At 45.5% G+C, this 6,000-nt stretch overlaps 1 long non-coding RNA gene across 1 annotated transcript in view; it reads right to left on the bottom strand.

Moving 5' to 3' along the window:
* Window positions 1-5,231: 5,231 nt before the first annotated feature.
* LOC115945339 (uncharacterized) overlaps window positions 5,232-6,000 on the bottom strand; it is a 33,842-nt gene continuing 33,073 nt past the window's right edge. Inside the window, exon 3 of the long non-coding RNA XR_004079696.2 lies at window positions 5,232-5,349. This is a non-coding gene — a long non-coding RNA (uncharacterized lncRNA). The remainder of the gene's footprint in view (window positions 5,350-6,000) is intronic.

Raw genomic sequence — 6,000 nt, 5'->3', positions numbered from 1 at the left:
CCACTGGTACTTTACTGCCTCTGCTCCTTCCTCTCTACTACCCATTGGCCAACAAACCCTCTCAAAATCAGTGTCCTGAGAGACACTGAAGCTGTTATATTGCACCCTGTGGCAACACTACTTTGTATGCAGTTTGGATGACATGTAATAAAAAACCTCTCCTCTCCACAGGAGCACAATGGCCATCTCAGAGGGAAGAGGGATTCTCCTCCCTGACCTCCATGCATCCTTCATCACTTCAGGCCTTAGCCTTCGAGCCGTGCATGTGCCCACCCAGCATCTTCCTCGTCACTCAGCAGAGATGCCACTTGCTTGTACATTTGTGTAATGCAGCGTTTCACCTGTCCTAAGGGAAAGCAAAAAGCAGAGCTCTACGCTGGGGCTGTGTGTGTGCCCTGTATTGCTAAACGGCTGCGGATCAGTACAAGCTGTAGTGGTTCAAAAGCATGTCTTCACTGATATAACAGCGAGTACTCGGATTGCTAAAGGGAAAGAAGATGGGCTCCCTGTGCACTGTGCTCTTTGATTATATCTTTGCCTTTCCCCAAGTGCAGATGATGTTGCTCTGTTTGTTGGGTTTGGTTGGAGCGAGTTTAATTTGCTGGTTCTCCCTGCAGCCACCCTGGTCCTTCCAAAGCCAATTCTGGGATCATTTTTAAAGAAAATTAGAGAATAACATAAAATTCTCTGCTCAGCTTTATAAAACCCCACTGGAAAAAAGAACCTTGAATGTGAAGCTGCTTTCCTCTGATAGTGAAGGTGGATGGATTCACTCGTCAGCATTTCCTGTTGAATTATAGCCAAATAATTTTGCAGCTTCCTATGTTTGGGCGGATGGGTTCTGTTTGAAAAACACCTGAACAGTTTTCCTCAAAGCAGAGAAATGGAACCTAAGTGATGTTTTCTATGGGTGTTTTACAGATCTGCAACAAGTTTCCCAAAGCCTAAAATGAAATGGTTTATTTCTGGTTGTGTAGAACATTACGTTTGACCCAGAATGACTTGAAACTTGGACCTGACATTGCAGAGCCTCCTGCACTGGGAGCATGCAGGTCTCTCCCTTTCATCTTTATTCAGTTGTTTTCTTCTCAGGAGAACCAGTTTCACCCAGAAGTGTAACAAAGCTTAATCAGAGGCCTTTTGTCATGGGCCATTTAGATCCTAAACACAGATTATAGGCAGAGTAATCTTTAAAAGCAATACAGAGCAGAGATCTCTGTCATTGCTCAGGATCCATTCATGCAGTGTGTGATGTGCTAAGGAGCTGTCTTACTCAATCAGGGTGGGTTTATTCCCCCTCCACCCTCCCTTCCTGCCTCATTTTCCACAGCTGTAAAGCCGATAATCTCTTACTTGCCTTCACATCCACCCTAACTTGACCTGTGTCTTCTTCACAAACTGGGTGAAGTGTGATCACAGCTAAGCAACGACCATTAGACCCTATAAAATTAGGATTAGCTGGGATGACTTCCTACATTAGATCAATTGAAGTCGTTGCCTGGTGGAAAGAAAGTGTGATTCTCTCCTCTGTTAGCTGGGCCATGGCTCTGTTTTGTGACAACATGGGGTGTAACTGTAGTTTTTCTCTTAAAGTCATTGATTCTGCTTTCTACCACATCCTGTTTTCTATCTGTTGCCTGTCCTGGAGGAGCCTCCTTGCCTCAAACCGAGCCTGATTTCATTTTGCTTGGTTGCACAGGATCCTCAGATCTGAACATCACCCCATAGGTGATCCTACTGTGGCCCAAAGAGAATTGGGTCCTTACCAAAGGAGGTGCAGACATTGTATTTCAGGTTATAAACCTCTCCTGAGCAGCTCAGGAAATACCAGCACCCTCCACTCCAAACCAGGTCTCCAGTACCTGAAGTCAACCTGAACTTTGTACATTTAATAGGCGATGGAGGGGAGAACAGCACTGAATTTAACTCCAAATACCACTACTGGTTGTGATTTGGAGGGGTGACAATAGCAGCCAATGCTGAAGAACTGGTTGGGTTTTCCCACCCATAGCTGTTGCTTAATACAAATGTAATGAAATAGTAATTGTGCACTGAGCAAGGAAAACCCTGTATAAGATGATGAAGACATGCAGTGAACATTGCCAGCCAGGCCACAGCTTCTACATCCCTATTAGGAGGCTGTTGAACCTCACTAAATGTGTTTGCAATAACTACTTGCTATTTCATTACAGAGCAATAACTCTCCTTATTGAGTCTAAATTAAATCCTTATTTGAGACACTTCATTTAAGGCGTTACTGGGAAACCCACCTTGGAAGAGGTAGAGCCAACCTTTGCTTTATGGCTTACAAGATTACATTATACACATACGTATAAATGTCAGATTCCAGGGAATTTCACCTCCGTGGCTGCAGCCCACAGCCACAGTCCCCAGGGTCAGACTCAAGGTTCAGCCTAAAGCTGTTCACTGCATTAAGACCACCACAGGTCCTACGACTCCCTCCCTGCCCAGTGTTACCAGTTCCTTCCCTTTACAGCTGTGTGGGGAGCCAGCATCCCTATTAAACTTCCCTCTAAAAAGGCTGCCAGAGATGAATGCTGGAGTCTCCCCAAGGTGTGCCCAATCTCTATGCTAAGTGCAGCACTATTAATGGCCTTCTGGAAGATAGTGTGAAACCAGTCCAAGCATCTTGTTCCATTAGGAATGGGCAGGAGGGAAGTGTAGACAGGTTGATTAGTACATTGAAGGATGAGCAGGATCCTTCTGCTAGCCTATGATGAGGTGAGTGATTTACCTCCTGCACTCCATGGGCAGTGGAAGTCACAGCAAGAGGGTTTGCTCAGGGAGCCATCAGCTGGGTCATGCCCCTTGAAAAATGAAGGCTGTTATTCAGGATTTGAAATGAAAAGAATCCATAATATTGATTGTTCCTGACTGGGAGCATTAAAGGTAGATCTCCAAGAGCTTTGTAGACCTGCAGCTCTTCTCTACTAAGGCAAGTGAAATGCCATTCCTAAGCTGCAGTAAAGCGAGTGGTAGAGGGAAGATTACAGCTACCTCTGCTGAATCCTCTCTCACCCACTTTTAGCTGGGTAAAGCAAAAGAGACCCCTTGAAGTGAATGTTTTCAGCATTCCTTTGAAAACTCAGCCCTCAGCAGAATGTATTTAGAAACCACAGGGGAAAGGGACAGTTTGTCTCACAAGATAATGGGGTGGTTTTAGATCCTTCTGCTCTTAGGTCACTGATCAAGGTTGGTGATGGTCTAAACTGCCATTGGAACAAATCTCATTCATTCACTGATTACTGCTGTTATAGAAAGCACCTGCTCCATGGCATCTCCTCTTTACGTCAACCCAACTCAGGGTTGAGGGGGCTCAGAAACTGGTCCCTCTTCTTCCCCATAAATGCTTCCATGAAGCAGCAAGTAGGAAAGCCACCACGTCTGGGACTTGTGCACATGAGGAGTGCAGGGCAGTCCCTCCATTTGAGGACATGTACCTCTTGGCAGGTAAATTACATCTCTAAAACAAAGCATTCCTAGGAGAAGGGGCAAAATCTACCTCCCTTCTTTTTTACTTCCTCCCAATGGAGGCAATGTGCTGCAGTGAGACCGCTCTAATGAGCAAAACTCACCTGAATCCTTTAGAGCTGGAGACATTCACATCCTTATCAGGCTCCAGACTTAGCAGCTTGGGTCTATTTCTAACATAAAACAGAATTTTGCCTAAAAGCCATTGCTGTTTCTTGGAGAGGAAAGAAATTTTGCATCTTGACAGTCCTGGAGCTGGGCTAACACAGTTATACCAGAGATTTCTCCTCCCAGAGTCCTTTTAAACTCAAGAGTCTGTGTTTATACAGTGCTTAGCCCAAAGGGGGCTCATTCTGTGTTGGCCCTTTGGCACTGCAGCAATAAACAGGATTAATAACTGGAGTCAGCAGGGCTTGGTACCCGTTAGAATTTCCCATGGACTATGCAGAAGGTGCTGTTCCTACAAGCATCTTGGCAGTGAATTATTTATGGGCAGCATAAGGATCGTAGTGCTTGCCAGTTTATTAGATTTATAACTAGCTGTGCTAGGTCCAGTGTGTGTGTGCCTGTGCATGTACGAGCATGGGCTTGTTCAGCTGTTTCTCTCCAAGCCCCTACTAGTTAAAGGAGATCTGCTCACATACATTTCCAATATAAACACATCACTTTGTGACTCAGACGTGAGAAAATCCAGGAGAGGCAAAAGGATTGTTACTAAGGAAAAGAAAGGGCTTGTTTGGGTACCTCACCGAGAGATGCAAACTTTTCCATGCAAGCACAGGCTGGGAAATTAAAACCCCAGATTATCTGAAGGGTGAGAAAGTTTAGTTTCCTTCTCAGTTTCACAGCTTCTTAGAGCCCTGCCTGTGTGAGTTTTATTTGGAAACATGTGGACTTCTACCTCCTTTTATGCATATGCATCATTTTGCTACCCAAGGAACTCCAGATGGGCAGTTCACCGTCTGGATATTGGAAAGGATTTTAAACACAACTCTCTTTTCAAACCCATGGATGGGAGCACTTGCCTTCCAGCTAATGCCTGCTATTCTGATTCCAACAGATCTCAGAATAGATGTTATTAAAGGCTCATCTTTTCCTGCTCTCTCTGATACATCTGTGCTATGATGTTGCCAGTAAAATCATCACTGCATATGAAGGCGCTGGCCTGGGGCCATGGAGCTCTACAACACCTCTCTCTGAAGCAGCACAGGTGACTTGTGTTGCTATCACCAGAGCTTCTGCTCTGAGGCAGGGAAGAGGTGACAGGAGCAAAGACCTTTATTCCTGCAAGCTTCCTACAGGCTGGAAGTGGCTGGAAGCAGAATGTTCTGCAAAGTTTTCTGTGAGCCCTTGTCAGCTCTGACTGCTGTAGAGAGAACCCGCTCGATAAATTGGATGGTTTAAATAATATATGGATTCCCTGGCTTCGTGAAAACCGCTGCGCGAAGCACTCAGCTTGCAGCAGGTTCCTTCCCTTTCCTTTAAGAAGTTACTTTTGCCAGGCATCAAGATCTCACTTCTAACTTTTGGCTTTTGCTGTGGAAGGCTTCCGATGAGAGCCGAGGTGTGTGTTTCGCAGCGCTGCTTTCATCCCCTCTTCCTTAATTCCTTGTTTCTTTTTCTAAAGGTCATTTAAAGAATCTCTTGGCAGAGAAAGGAAAAATGTTTTTTCCCCCAACAAAATGACCCAGTCAATGCATTTCACGTTCCCAAACAAGCTCAGGTGCTTCCCCAGCCATCAGACACTTCCTTTTATTGCTAAAGTTGTGTATCAAGCCTGAAGAGCATCATCTCACTGTGCCATGGCTTTATGTCTTCATCCCCTCTCATCCAGCACTTGTGGTCCAAGAGATAAACCTGAGGAGGGGGAAGGAAGAGACAATTATTTCAGTGCTGCAGGTGGGAAATGGAGTCACAGGGAACTGCCAAAAGTCACAGAGATATAGCACAGCAGAGAAAAAGGGCTAAGCTCCTATATTCTGTTGCTTTAATCATGTTCCCATCTTCTTTCTGTGCCCCTTGGTTACTTCAAGGGTGGTGGTAAGTGAGGACTTTTATTGGTCTACTCATTTCTGATCGACAAAAGATGCTTTCAGAGGAATCATCCATAAAGCTATCCCTGGTTGGCCCCCATGGCAGGGGCTTGGAACTTGATGACCTTTAAGGTCCCTTCCCACACAAACCATTCTGTGACTCTGTGTCCTCTTTCACAGGGCAGTCTGTCAGACTGTATCCAAGATCAGGATAAAAATACCATGACAGACACTTTGCTCCCCACATTGCTCTGTTCTGTCTGCAGTGTTCTCCTGGGTTGCCTCCGGATCCCTCAGTGAGACCTGTGCCTTCATCCCTGTTGAAGCTGTCCTGCTTTCCTGGGGTGAGTACCAACAACAGCCAAGCCATAGCATCAAAGACATCAGGGAAGAGCTGCTCGTGTGAGCATTGAAGAGCGTGGAACAGTTTGTGCAATGGATAGAAGTCACTTCAGTCAGAGCTGGTTTCAGTATC

Source organism: Melopsittacus undulatus, chromosome 9 (genome assembly GCF_012275295.1).
Source record: "Melopsittacus undulatus isolate bMelUnd1 chromosome 9, bMelUnd1.mat.Z, whole genome shotgun sequence".
Classification (NCBI taxonomy): domain Eukaryota; kingdom Metazoa; phylum Chordata; class Aves; order Psittaciformes; family Psittaculidae; genus Melopsittacus; species Melopsittacus undulatus.
This window is presented reverse-complemented; position numbering and strand designations above follow the sequence as displayed.